Below are 14,358 nucleotides of genomic sequence, written 5' to 3'. Positions count from 1 at the left end.
ACAGTAACTGTGGGGGAAATTTCTTTTTTAGTATTTGTTTCATGAAATCCAGGGGAATAGGAAAGCTCATCTACAGTTGACCTGGACCTTAGCTTGGGAAAAATAGAGGTTGAGAAAGCCTCCTCAGGAAACTCCAATGGCTCTGGAAGCCTGACACAGAACTGCTGAGGTCCCTGTGGCCTGCCCTCCCTATCTACCTGTTCTTTCCCATTTCCCCAACACCTGCCTCATCTCTTAAAGTCATGATTCTGGGGACCAAATGGGAAATTGAAATAAATATATGCTTTAAAGTGAGATGAACTAGGGTTCAAATTGCAGCCCTGCCACTTTAAAAAATATATACATTTTATTATTTATTTATTTGCTAGAGAGAGAGAGAAAAAGAACTCACAAGCAGGGGTGGGGGCAGGGGTGACAGGCAGAGGGAGAAGCAGGATGTGGGGACTTGGTCTCAGGACCCTGGGATCATGTCCTGAGCTGAAGGCAGACACTTAACTGACTGAGCCATCTAGGTGTCCACAGCCCTGCCACTTTTAAGCCAGAGAATTTCAGTGAACAAAAAAGAGATGATTCTCTCTGAACCTCAGTTTCTCCATTTTTCAAAGCTGTGAATTGAGGATAATAAATATCTCATTAAATTGTTCTGAGGACTCAACACAATGATGGAGGTGAAAGCCTGACAGAACAAGACACTCACTTGACATCAGCTTTTATAATTCTATTTCAATCATAAGGAGCATCAGAGAATGAATGGACATGATGTCTAACTATTATTTTTAGGACACTCTATTGCAGAACAGTTTTAGATTTATGGAAAACTTATGAAGACAGTATAGAAAGTTCACATATACCCCAAACCCAGTTTCCCCTATTGGGAACATCGTACATTTGTATGGCACGCTGTCACAACTAATGAACCCATATCAATACCTCTTTATGGACTAAAGTACCTCTTTATGATTCAGATTTCCTTAGTTTTCTCTCTCACGCCCCTTTTCTGTCCCAGAACCCCATTCAGACACCACACTCAATTTAGATGTCATGTCACCTTTACCTTCTTAGGATCATGACCACTTCTCGGACTGTTCTTGTTTTTCATTACCTGAGAGTCTTTGAGGAAGGAGTGCTTCCCAGGAACTTGGTAAGAATACTCTTCAGTTGGGCGTGTGGGGGTGTTTTCCTCGTGGTCAGACTGAGGTTATGTAGAGTATTTTCATTTGTCTTCTCTCTGTAGCTTCCATCCTTTGCCATCCAGGTCTTCAATGATAGGTCCACACTGATTTGCGCAGTTGCATTAAGTTACTCAAAATAACAGGACAGGGAGGGGGAATGAGCCATTATTTATAGAACCAGAATAGCAACAAGAACGCACAAGGGAACAGTGCCATATCACTTCGTGGAGCTTGGATTTGCAAACAAAAATGTGGTTCTCACTTGTTATACATATGCTTGTAGTAAAGTTAATTGGGGATTTTTGTCCTGGGAATGGGTACAATGTAACAGTTCTTACTAATTCCTTAACTGTAGGCAATCAATATTAATAAAAAGTTCTAACGCTCATTGTTCATCACCATTGTGTTGCATAATTTGCAGGCAGTTTACGTCTCTGTGTCATAAAATTTAAACAACAAGCTACCCCTTCAAGGTCAGTTAGCACAAACTTGAAAGATCTGAGTCAGGCCATCAATAAAATATGGCAAAATGAAATCCAGGTGGACAATCTGTCGCGTTCAAAAGTCTAAAATGAAATATGATCACCAAATGATACAGAAAATTTCAGCAGCTAAAATCCAGCTACATTACTTAGAAGAAGTTGCCTGCACTAGGGTAACATCTGTTATAAATGCTGGAGATGCAGTCACTATTAAACTGTATAAAATGTCCTTTAAGTGAAAACATCACACTTCTTCTCCAACAAATGTCAGGAGCCAAGGCATTTGCATATTATTGCAAAAGGCACACTGTCCAAAGAATGTATATGACAGACTTTGATGAAGCTAATGCCAATATCAAGGGTGACTAAAGAGGAAAATCCATTCTTGGCTTCTTTCTCCCAGACACCAAGCTCCCTACATGGGAACAGCAACTAAAGTGCATCTCAAAAACCAGGTATTTGCTCAACCTCTTAAGAGGGAAAAATACAGTTTCTTCATATGTAAAGCGAGCGAGCAGTGCTAAATGTTCTCCAGGGTCCCTTTCAGATTGCAAAACCTAATGTTCTGTAATTATATTATCCCAGCCTTTGATATGGAATACTCAATGAGAAATAAGCTCGAATCAGACCTGACAGCCAAAGCAGACGTGAAGAATCAGTCTTCCTACTTTTAATGCACTGAGTTAATGGTTTAGTAGTACTTGGAGTGCTCTGACAATTTCCATTGTGTATCTGGTATCAACATCCAGCCAAGGGGAAGGGAGACCCTCTGAAAAAGAAATGTGTCCACAATGATAATACTGTTGAGCACAGGTTAGAGAGTACTAAGATGAAAATTGACTCTTTTTATTTTTAAAGATTTTATTTATTTATTTGATAGAAATCACAAGTAGGCAGAGAGGCAGGCAGGGAGAGAGAGGGGGAAGCAGGCTCCCCGCTGAGCAGAAAGCCTGATGCAGGGCTTGATCCCAGGACCTCTTTAAAAAAAAAAAAAAAAAAAAAAAAAAAAAAAAAAAAACTAATCTCCTGGAAAATCTCCTGATGTGTATCAGGAGATTTTCCAGGAGATTAGTTGGCTTTTTCTACACTCAAACTTGGGGAAGCTGGAAATCATCGTAGGGGCTCATAATGTGCCAACCAGAGGTAGTAAGGAGCTGAGGGCTGAGGAACCAAGGACAGAGGGGATTTAGATCAACTTTACTTCCCTGTTTCTAACACTTTCTCAGTAACCACACTGTTCTCCTCCTTTTAACAGATCAGTAACACCCAAACCCATAAACCCTGGAAAACCCACCAGTGAATAACTCGTTCTGGCCTGCTACAGCTATACAAGGAGATAATGCCTTTAACTGGGCCCTATCCCATCCCACTCAGCACTGAGTCTTCAAATCTTACACAGCTGCATAGCTCCCTGGAGCCTACAACCGTGGGCATCTCACTTGGCCCTTAGAGATACCTCCTGTTTGACTCAGAAGGTGCCTGAGTGTGGATACTCAAACTCCTTGCCTCTCGTTACTGGAATGGAACCTGATATCAGTAGTTTCAGCATCTCCTGGGAGCTGGCTGGGAATGTGCATTCACATCCCACCCAAACCACTGACTCAGGAGCTGCTTGCTAACAGGCTCCCCAGGTGCTTCCCAGGCACACTGAAGTTTGAGAATCACCAGAGATCCCCTTTTCTTTCTTATTTGGGAGAAAAGGCAAGAAGACAACTTTAGACAATCAAAGACTTCAGCTTTCTGGAAGGGTGCCAGGTACTAAGCATTATAAGAGTGGCCTAAGGTAAGAGCATGGAAACTTCTTTCTGATTCTTTTCCACATAGGTGGGTTAATGTGAGATAGACCTGTACTGTTCATTCCTCAGCCATACACAAGCAGATGTAGAATCATCCCATATACAGACAAAGCTCCCCTTCCCCAAGGAAAGCTATGCGTCATGTACTGTGTGATCCTGGGAATGATCCTAGGTTGTCTGGCTAGGACGTGGTGTCAGAGCATCACTGCCTCTCTTGTAGCACCCAGCCTACCCAACTCCTAACCCTGCATGTCAGAGAAAGTCTAGCTTCTCCCAAGGTCCCAAGGGCCTGAAGTGGAGCCAAGTTCAATGTCAGAGGCAGCCCCTGGAGATGGGCCGGGCCTCGTTTCTTTCAGGGGGAGCTTGTTCCACTTCCCAGCTACCTTACTTGGGCATCTTGATATCCAATCACTGATTATGCAGTTTGCTGAACAGATGGACCCTTGTTTTCATACTGTCACTTCTAACATATTTCACTCTATTCTAAACTCTTGCTACTTAGAGTGTGTGGTAGAAGATGGAAGCATCAGCATGGCTGGGAGCTCGTGGGCCATCCAGAAGCTCAGGTTCACCTAGACCCGCTGAATCTGAATGTGAATTGCAAACATTCCCAGAGGACTCATGTACACATTAAAGTGTGAGAAGCACTGATGTAAACAACTGTCACATATCCTGAACTTCTTTTGCACTGGGGCTCGGAAGGAGCCCTCCTAATCCTCACCTAGCTATTCCCTGACTCAGGGCTGGCCATGGAAAGACATCAATCAGTTCATGGACGTGTCTGTTTGATTGTTCATTTCCCAAATTTCTGTTACTCTGACATTATTTTGGAAAACTATTTACTGTTTTTGGCCTGCCTTTAATCACAGGTCATCAGTTAGGTAGGTGTTCATATGGTAGACTGTACTCAGCCTAATTCCAGAGTACTTTTTACAAACTGTCAGGCTAAATAACATATAGGTCTTTATATATAATTTGATAATTTCTTGTAATATATCAAGTATGGTCGAAATCAGGTTGTCCCTTTGAAAGTTCTGGAGCTGAAAGCAAAATGCTCAGGAGAGTTAAACAGAAACCTCACTTTTCTGGTTAGTCATAACCAGACAGTGATACACTTAATACCTGCTGGATTCTAAATCCTGAAAAAGTACAGAATGGATGTGCCTGAAACTTAGAAACAATTAACAGGGCCACAAGGATTTACCAAGAGTTATTTTTTATTATTATTAAATCTTTGCATGTGGATATTAGCCTCCCAACAATATGACTTGTCTCTTGACAGTGGGATCCATGATTTAAAATTATTTGACCTCCCAAAGCCAAGTAGTACCCAATATTCAGCAGTAATGGTTGTGTAAAAATAATGGTGGATATGATCATCATGGTGGAGGTTTTGTTGTTCCCAAGACTTGTTAGACGCCCCTAATCTATAGATTTTTCCTTGTGGGTACTCTGTTTCTGAGAAAGAATTAAGTTTAAAGACAACTCTGAAGATAGAGAGCATACCAAAAATGTTTCTAGATCCTTCAGGAATGGTTCTTCTACTGCAAAAATGTTCTTCCCCTTCAAGGGAGGAGAGAATCCAAGAACATAAATTTATTTGGCCTGTTATAATTCTATCAACCATCACTTGGGAAAAGAATCCAGATACTTCAAAAATTAAAAAAAAAATGTTCTCCAACATGTAACAAACTCCTGATTTTTCCTTCTTTTTTCTTTAAAGATCATATTTCCCTACAGACTTTTTCATATTTATTCTATCTATTTAGAAAATACATTTTTACCTAGAAGAAGACTATATAGTGTTCACTTCAAAGTAAAGCTATAAGAGAAGAAGTTAGGGATGGACATAATGACACATCCATGTCTAGAAAATGATGCAAAGCATCATGAAAGCACATAAACAATGTAAAAGAAAGAAGAGTCAACAAGAGAGTAAAAGAACGCTGAACCTACCCAGTTACTTAGCAGCAGGTAAACAGTTCATTCCATGATCCACCATTCCCTCCCACCAACAAAAAGGAATGCTTTTTGAGAATTAGAATCTTTTCTGAACCAGTGTGTTAAAATAAACTCAGAAGGTTCTTCTGTTTTCCCTTCCAGCTCCAATTCCAGTCACCAGTCATACAAAACTATTAAAGTTCTTTGAACCTATCTCTTTGAACCTGTATCTGCTGCAGAGTCTGAAAAGAATAGCATTTTTTGCCTGACTCAATCTCTACTCATGCTTAGGGCCATTACTTTCCACAGGGGTCTTTGGTGATTCTCCCACCCTGCATGGCTGCATTCCTCTCACATGTCCTCTTCTATTCCTACTGGAACTCATAAAGCTGCCTGTTTACTTGTCATCTTCCCATCTAGAATGGAAGCCTCTTAAACATGGAGATGATCTTGTTTTGGTTTGGTTTTCTGGTGCCTCATACACTGCTGGGATGTATGAGGGCACCCAACACATATATATTGAATGAATTAACCAGTGTTCTGTGATACTTGTCAATTTACCATCCTTAAATACTTTAGGCCATCATTAAGTGGCTCTTGTATGAAATTATTTATACTGTACAAATTGCTATTAGTATATAAATCACTATTTTTTATGTGTGTGTGTATAATTTCATTACTTATTCTTCTTCCAAAGTAAAAGGAAGGGAAAAGAAACCTCATTATAGCCACAGTTTCCCATTCACACTCATAAAATATCCATGTTGCTGATAGGACATAGGTGTTTTGTGCCAGCACTCAGAGTGAGAGAAAAAAGCCAGACTCAATAATTTCTCTTCTCCTTCCCACAGAAGATCCCTTCAGATATTTTTTTCTCTTTCTTTTAACTTAAGTTGGATCTCCTAAATGCTGGCACAATTCATTTCTTCTCTAACAACTCTTCTTGAGTTCTAGACATAGCCTATTAGACCTTCCCTTGGCTGCACACCCAGAGGATCTCTTGGGGAAGTGCAGGATGCAACAGTAGGAGGGGTAGGAAAACACTCTTCGTGTTGAGAAGTTGTCTCTTCCTTCCCCTAGTAGTTCCCTAGCAGTCTCTACTACTGTTTCCCCAGCCCTCTCTATTTTTCCTTGTTGTTGAGAAAGTACTGAGCTGGTGTTGCCTCAATTCTAGAACTAGTGCCTGATATATGAAAAAGTTCTTATAAAACACTACAACCTTTAGATTTAAAATGTTGCTTAGTGGCAGATCAATTTGTCTGCTTAGTGGCAGATCAATTTGTCAGGACCTTCTAATTCGTGGCATCTAATATGTACCCCATTCTGTTGCTGCTCTCTGACCATGTCCACTTTTTCTACAGAAATTAGATATTGTCTTTTGAAATAAAAACTGCCTTAAAGAGGAAAAAAAGAAAAGAAGAATTTTCCTCATGGCAGTACAGTCCTCCCAAATGGAACGTAATTATCTATTGGTAGACTCTGAGCATCTCAAAGGAAAGTTAAAGATCACCTAGATCAAACCCACAATGTTATTGAGAGTTAAAGCGAGACCCACAGAGGCTTGGTGAACTGCCTCAGGTTCCAAGGTCCGAGTCATTCAACATTAAGTATAATTTGACATTCATTAGAGCAACCTCCTTCTAACCTAGAAACTTGGTAGAAATGCAGACTCTCCACCCTAACCAGATGGATTGGATCAGAATCTCCAGGAGAAACACCCAGCAATCTGTGTTTTCGCAACATCTCTGGGGGGTTGAGAACAACCACAGATATACTACACATCATCCAAAAGTTGCTTCAAACTAATAAGCAAGTCTTGTGGCCCCAAGACTGTGGTGATGAGGGGATGAGGTGATGAGGAACATTCTGGTAGTCAAGGGATCCTGTCAAGGATGCCTTTTATGTAGCAGTCAACCCTGCATGCAGATCCTGGATGCAAAATAGAAACTCTTCCCTTCAGAAGGTAACACTTGAGAAGACAGAGGGCGATAAAGGACCACTGTCCCTCTTCAATCCAGTTCTTCCTTAACACCAAATAGTTTGGCTTTTATGAGATTTTTACCAAGAAATAAGACAATAGGAACTGTAATAAGTTCTGCCCTCCTAACAATCACTTGACAGTTTCCAAAGCCATTAGTTAACATTTCCTACCAACTCTGATCTTCCCCCTGTGTGAAACTTAACCTCATCTTCCTTCATGAGATGGACAGCATGGTGTCCTTCTTGTGATGGAGAATCGCCAGGTTTACGTCCTTGTGGCTCATTTCCTAAGATATAGGGGAAGCTTGTCTTATAACTATTGACAATCAAAGCTTATAGAAGAACTCCTATTGGCCCAACTTGGCCAAACAGCCACAGCTTGGACTATGTTCTATTGACAGACAGAGGAGACACCATGACTGACCAAGCCTAATTCACTGTAAACAAACTAGGAATCCCTACCAGTGTCACATAATCAAAATAAGTAGAAAGATGATGGCCCCAAAGGAAATAATGGGGAGATGGCTACCATGCTCCTCCTAGAAGAAATAGCGCTGTGGGTCAATGACACCCTGATCAACTACAGAGAGTGAACTAACTTTTGTTTTTAAGGATTTTGCCATACCAGAACCTACCTACCTGTGTGATTAATGGATTAAAGGTGGTATGACTTCAGGGATGAGGTGGGGTTGGGAGAGAAGCAGTTCATTAAATTAAAACAGCAAATTGTGACACAAAATCCAAAGACAAATATGGTTCATGCTGATTCAGAATAAAGGTTTCAAGAACTGAAGAGCCACTGTATCTTGTCATGTTTGTATAACATCCATTGTTCCAAACCATGAGATGATGGTAGAAAGAGGATTTTCCTTTCCATTTTTCCAGAGAGGAAGCTAACATTCAGAGAACTTTACCAACACTATCAAAGGTAACAGAGCTGGAATTTGACCACAGGATATCCAGATCCTAGTTCATGTTGCTTTTACAAAAGAAGAAAAGAGAGATAAGCAAACTCTCAAGGTAAGGCCATCCTGAGTGCATGTAAGCATTCTGATGACCAATGAAATAAGAAAGGCAGACAGTCACAAGTAAAAACATTTCATTTTTGTGATAAGGACCGGAGATGGGTTTGTGCCACACACTTTCTTCTTCCAACTGAATTTCCTATTAAGATTTCAAGCATGGTTTGATTGGAGATGAAGGGGCTAAAATATGGAATTTTATGATCTGTTGCTGTGTCTTATATTAAATTCTTGACCATATTCACAATTTTAGATCTGATATATGATGACTTAGGAAATTACGTATAGATCTATCACTGTTAAAATATGTGGCCATGTAAAATGAAGGTAGGGAAAGAACCTGAATTCACTCAACGAGGTCGTTTAAAATTTGAGGGGGGTAAGATTCTCCTCTCCATGGAGAAGACTAGCAGTGAAATGAAACCCGGCAATGTGGGTCCTGAGTGGGAAACGAGGGGCAAAGAAGCAGCAGCTGTGCACAGTTGGAAAATTCAGTGAGTGCTCATTTCGGTGGCCAGTTTTTGAACATGTCAGTTTAATTATGATGCATCACAGTTGACAGCGATGCGTATGGAACCAATTACAGCACATGTTAAAATCAATTATTGCATATTTCAGCTATCCTAAACACTGTAGCAAGCGGTCTGTGCATTGCTGCAGATTTCAACTCCACTAATCATTTTTACTATCATGGTTCAACTAGAAAAGATAGATATATATATATATATATATCTATCTTTTCTAGTTGAACCATGATAGTAAAAATATATATATATACAAATATATATATAAAATATATATACATATATTTATATATATTTTATATATATATATAAAATATATATATAAAAAATATATATATATACTGAAAAAGAACATTTCATAACCAACAACTAATCTAAAGCCCAGAAACAGTAGCAACAGACAGCAAAACTTCAAATATTTGCTCAGACAAGTCTAACCTTACATCATACCTATTTTGAAGAGGAATAATAAAAAATTAAAAGTTTTGCTATCTCCAAACGCTGTTTTGGTTAATCTATTCTGCTGTAGACTCCTCACTGACAGTGAGTTCCATATCCCAGGTATAATATACTGGCTATTTTGGTCTGAAGTATTTGCCATAACTATTTACCCTGTTTTTGTGGCCTCCCCCTCCTTCAGATTTCTAGCTTAAAAAATTTTCCTCCAAATTCCACAGCTTATTCATTTTTCGTTTACTTTTCTATGTCCCTGCAAATTACTGGCATATTGAAGAAAAGTCGGAGGGGGAGGACAAGGAGGAGGAAGGGGGGTGGAGTAGGAGGAAGAAGAAGAAGGAGGTGAAGAAGAAGGAGGAAGAGGAGGAGGAGACAATTACAATTTTAAAAAAGTGAACGTGGATGGCATTTGCCTTTCCTTGGAGATTTGCATGTTTTATGGTTGTATTAAATCAGTAGTGGCCTATATGCCTTGGTTAACTCTAAAATAGGTTTACTATGAAGAAGGTTTATATTCTACAGACTTGGCTTTCTGCTTCTTGTCAACTGTGCACAGTGTAAAGCAGTTGCAGAAAACACAGTCTCCAGCTGACATTGAGGGCTTGGAGACGCACACTGGTCCCTCGTGGTGGGAATTCATCTACGCAAATCCTCCTGCTTGGGATGAGGAGCCAGAGCTCCACAGTAACTGAGCATTCCAAGAAAAGCCACATGCCTAACAAAACTTGGCTCCAGGGAGCAGGTGGGTGTGTATCCCGGGAAAGGGATCAGTGGTGTCTGAGTCAAGAAGAGCTGAGTGGTCCAAGGCAGGGCAGAAGAAAACAGCCCATGTGGTTTAGTCAAGAGAGCATTGGGCTGGATGTCGGGAACCCTGACATCTTTGCTCAGCAGCTTGCCCAGCTGGGGTGAGGTGCTCAATGCCCCATTGTTCTCCAAACATGGCACAGAGGGAAGCTAACTAAAGGGAGAATCAGACCTCTGAATCTGATGTAGTAAACCACTGGGACCACAGGAAGGAGAGCACCTCCATTTTGAAGTTTAGAGGATCGGGAAAGGGACCCATTATCTTTGTTTGCCTTGCAGCTGAAGATGGACCCCAGCTCTTGCCAACTGTATTGCATGCATGCATGCATTCAAGAAATATTTGTTTTGAACAAGTCCTAAAGATACCCAATCTTATCCAGTGGAGCTAATAGATTCCCAGGGAAGATAAGCACATAAACATTATAGTAGCACATTGACATTAAGGGAAGAAAAGTAATCTAATGACTCCTGAGTTGTGTTCTGGATAAAGGAAGAATATGTATTATACTCTAACATGTACTTAAGACTTACCACAGAGAGTGTGGTAGGAAGAGGAGTAGAAGAAATCTAACACCATACCTTTCCAAGAATTTGATGGATGCTTAAGTCTACTTGTAATTCTGATTCTTTTAAGGATGCCTTATGTTTCTTTAAGTGGGACCTATGCTGTGTGGTTTGTGACCATTTGTGAGTTAAAAGACAAGGCCCAGGGGCACCTGGGTGGCCCAGTGGGTTAAAGCCTCTGCCTTCGGCTTGGGTCATGATCCTGGGGTCCTGGGATCGAGCCCTGCATCAGGCTTTCTGCTCGGCGGGGAGCCTGCTTCCCCCCCTCTCTGCCTGCCTCTCTGCCTGCTTGTGATCTCTCTCTGTCAAATAAATAAATAAATCTTAAAAAAAAAAAGACAAGGCCCAGAAATAGTTTGGGAGGAAGCAGTTGCAGCGGTCAAAGTCCCAACTGAGGAGAGCATTCACCCTAATGGTTCAAGCATAGAGATTTTTTCAAATTTTGTTTATTTATTTGACAGACAAAGATCACAAGTAGGCAGAGAGGCAGGCAGAGAGAGGAGGAAGCAGGCTCCCCGCTGAGCAGAGAGCCCAATGCGGGGCTCCATCCCAGGACCCTGGGACCATGACCTGAGCCGAAGGCAGAGTCTTTAACCCACTGAGCCACCCAGGTGCCCCAAGCATAGAGATTTTGATGAAGGGAACAGCCGAGAGCATTGTGAGCAATGAGTGACCCAAAAGACCCAGAGACAAGCACAGTGGGAAGTTAGTACTCCCACTGAAGACCTGGAGCCAAAAAGGAGGGGTTTCCAGGTGAAGGTCCAGCTCAGGATGTAGAGGCAGGACATGGTTACTGCCAGAACTGTGGCACCAAGTCGGGGAGGCAGTGGAAGAAGAAATGCCTCCACTTCTCACTGCTGCTCTCTGATCTTTCTCAAGGGACCCTAGTTTGGAAGTCCATATAGATCAGCTCCTTGGGCACAGAGCAACTCAAAGAAAGGCAAAGAGAAAGGTAATCTTTAAATGGCACATTGAAATATACAAGTAGGGCTGGAAATGACCATAATAAGGGCTTCAGCAACCCTTGACCATGCTCCGTTGTTCTGAGGGTTCAGAGGCCATTATCTCAACATACAAGCAACCACGTGTGGCATTCAAACTGAAAAGCTTTACAGGGAATTTGCCTGAGTTAAAGATGCACAAATAGGGCATGGGACTAAAGCCCATTCCAGAAAGAGGAGATGTTATTAGCAAAGGTATAGAGTGTGGATGTCCCTGGCACACTTAGGACAGTCCTATGTGGCTGGGAAGGGAAGCTGGAGAGGTAACCTAGGAAGGCCATGCTAAAGAGTTTGTATTTGATTCTAAAACAGTGGAAAGAAACATAGGGCTCCCTCCCTTCACCTCTATGCCCAGAAAAACGCATGTGCTTTTGATTCCAGTGGATTTAGTAACAAGCTTGCAAGCAGCTTCTGCCAATCAAATCTCATCAGCAAAACAATCAGTAGTTTCATGTAGTAGTTAAGAGCATGGGGTCTGATGTGGAATACCTGACTTCTAGCCCCGGCTACCACTTACTGTGTGACCTTCGATAAATTATAGACTGTGTCTCAGTTCCCTCACCTGTAAAATGGGGATAGAAATGGCACTGACTTCATTAGATTGGCTTGAACGAATGAGTTAATATTTGAAAAGATCTTTGAATAATTATTAGCATTCATCTTCATAACATCCACTTGTAATAATCATATCATATATCATACCATAATAATAATACATATTCAAGGGGATATTATTGTAACACTTACCAACTCCTTTCAAAGAACTTTGTAAAGATATCCCTGAGGAGCACCTAGAAAGAGCTTTGAGGTACACTGCATCATGATGGATAAATATATCCTCCAAAGTCTTGGAGAAAATACAATACAAGGAAACATTGCTGAGCATGAACTTCATGGTTCATCAAAACTACCCAGTGCCAACAACAGAGCAGAACAAAGACCTTTGAGGGGTTTCGCATGTGATCCATTATGAACAAGAGAATGGCCACATGCTCTCTAATGGGCAATGTACAAATATTGTGACTATTTCCAAACCAACAAAGCTTCCCAGGGGCAGGTCATAGCATTCTAGAGGCAGGCTCTCAATGTTACAAACACAGCTCTTTTCCTGAGAACAATTCAGACCCAGGAGGAGTAGACAGCTGAGACCAGCCCTCAGGTTGCCTATAACCTACCCCCCGGCCCTGCTGTCAAGAAGCACCAACAGCTTCTTTCATGGTGTCACTGACATACGTCCATTCCAACAAATTATCCTTTCCATCCAATCTGACTCACTTGGCGTAACCAGCAAGTGCAAGTGCTGTGTGGTCTGATCCCTTGAATAAAATACATCAAATAAGTCATAGTGTTTTGATGACTCTTTGCCAAAATTGCAAAATCTTTTCTCTTTTCCATTTTTCTAGTAACATCCATAGTCCTACAGTTGCCATTTGGTCTTCTAAAACATCTTATGTCAAGGGACCAAAGGACAGAGGCAGCAGAAAGAATAGAGGCATGGGAAAGTCACTTTGCAGTTTATCAAACTGTGAGTACTGATACCTCATTAATTCTTAATACTTCCTCAGTTCAAGATGAGGCAGCCGTTTTCCTCTGGTAATCTTAATGACGCAAGCCCTGCCACTCACCACAGGTGTTAATGGCAAAGTAATTTTGAGGTTTCTGGATGGAGAAAGCATTCCAAGTTTGTAGAACAAACATTGAATGGGGATCCAATGTCAATGTTTCCTAAGGATTTTTATTTAATGACTCAGCTGCCTGGGCTCACAGGGATGGTCTGAGAAGTGCATTCCTGTCCTGTCAGGCCTTGCTGAACCCCCCATGTCAACTATACCTCAGACATCCACTGTTGTCCTCTCTCCTATTCATACTTGGTGACAATATTTCCCCTCCACATGCTGTCCAAAAATCTACACAGCAAAAGAGGAAACACAAGATATCAGGATGTACCACAGAAGTCCCTGTAGCACAACAAAGGCATAAAGGCTTTGTTAGAGCAAGAGTACTCTAGAACAGTTCTCCAAATGTGATCCTGCTGTCCACCCAGGAACTTGTTAGAAATGCACATTCTTGGGTTCCATCCCAGACCTCCAGAAACACTGGGGGAGAGACCCGGTGATCTGGGCATCAACAAGGCTACCTGTTCAAAACGTAACCACTGGAGACAACAAAGTAAAAATTACATCAAAATGTGGTTTTGAGTAAGCAGGGGTAATAAATTACCCACAATGTGGAACCTAAAAAAACATAAGTTATATAGGTCTCTCAAACTAGGGGAAAAGGGGCTGAGAGTTGAAACAGCAATAAAACCCCCACCAGGTGGAGGGACATCAAGAAAGGACAAACTGCTCCCTTGTCTGGCAAAACCAAAAGGGCCCATAAGGTATGACTTGGCCTATGATTTAAGCAGAGAAATTTAATGACCAGAAAGAAGTTTCTTTTGGGGTGCCTGGGTAGCTTACTTCATTAAGTATCTGCCTTTGGCTCAGGTCATGATTCTGGGGTCCTGGGATCCAGCCCTGCATTGGGCTCCCTGCTCAGTGAGGAGTCTGCACTCCTTCTCCCTCTGCCTCTCCCCCTGCTCATGCTCACTCTCACTCTCTCTCGCTCTCTCTCTCT

Source organism: Martes martes (assembly GCF_963455335.1).
Source record: "Martes martes genome assembly, chromosome: 9".
NCBI classification, from domain to species: Eukaryota; Metazoa; Chordata; class Mammalia; order Carnivora; family Mustelidae; genus Martes; species Martes martes.
Note: the sequence above shows the minus strand (reverse complement) of the source record.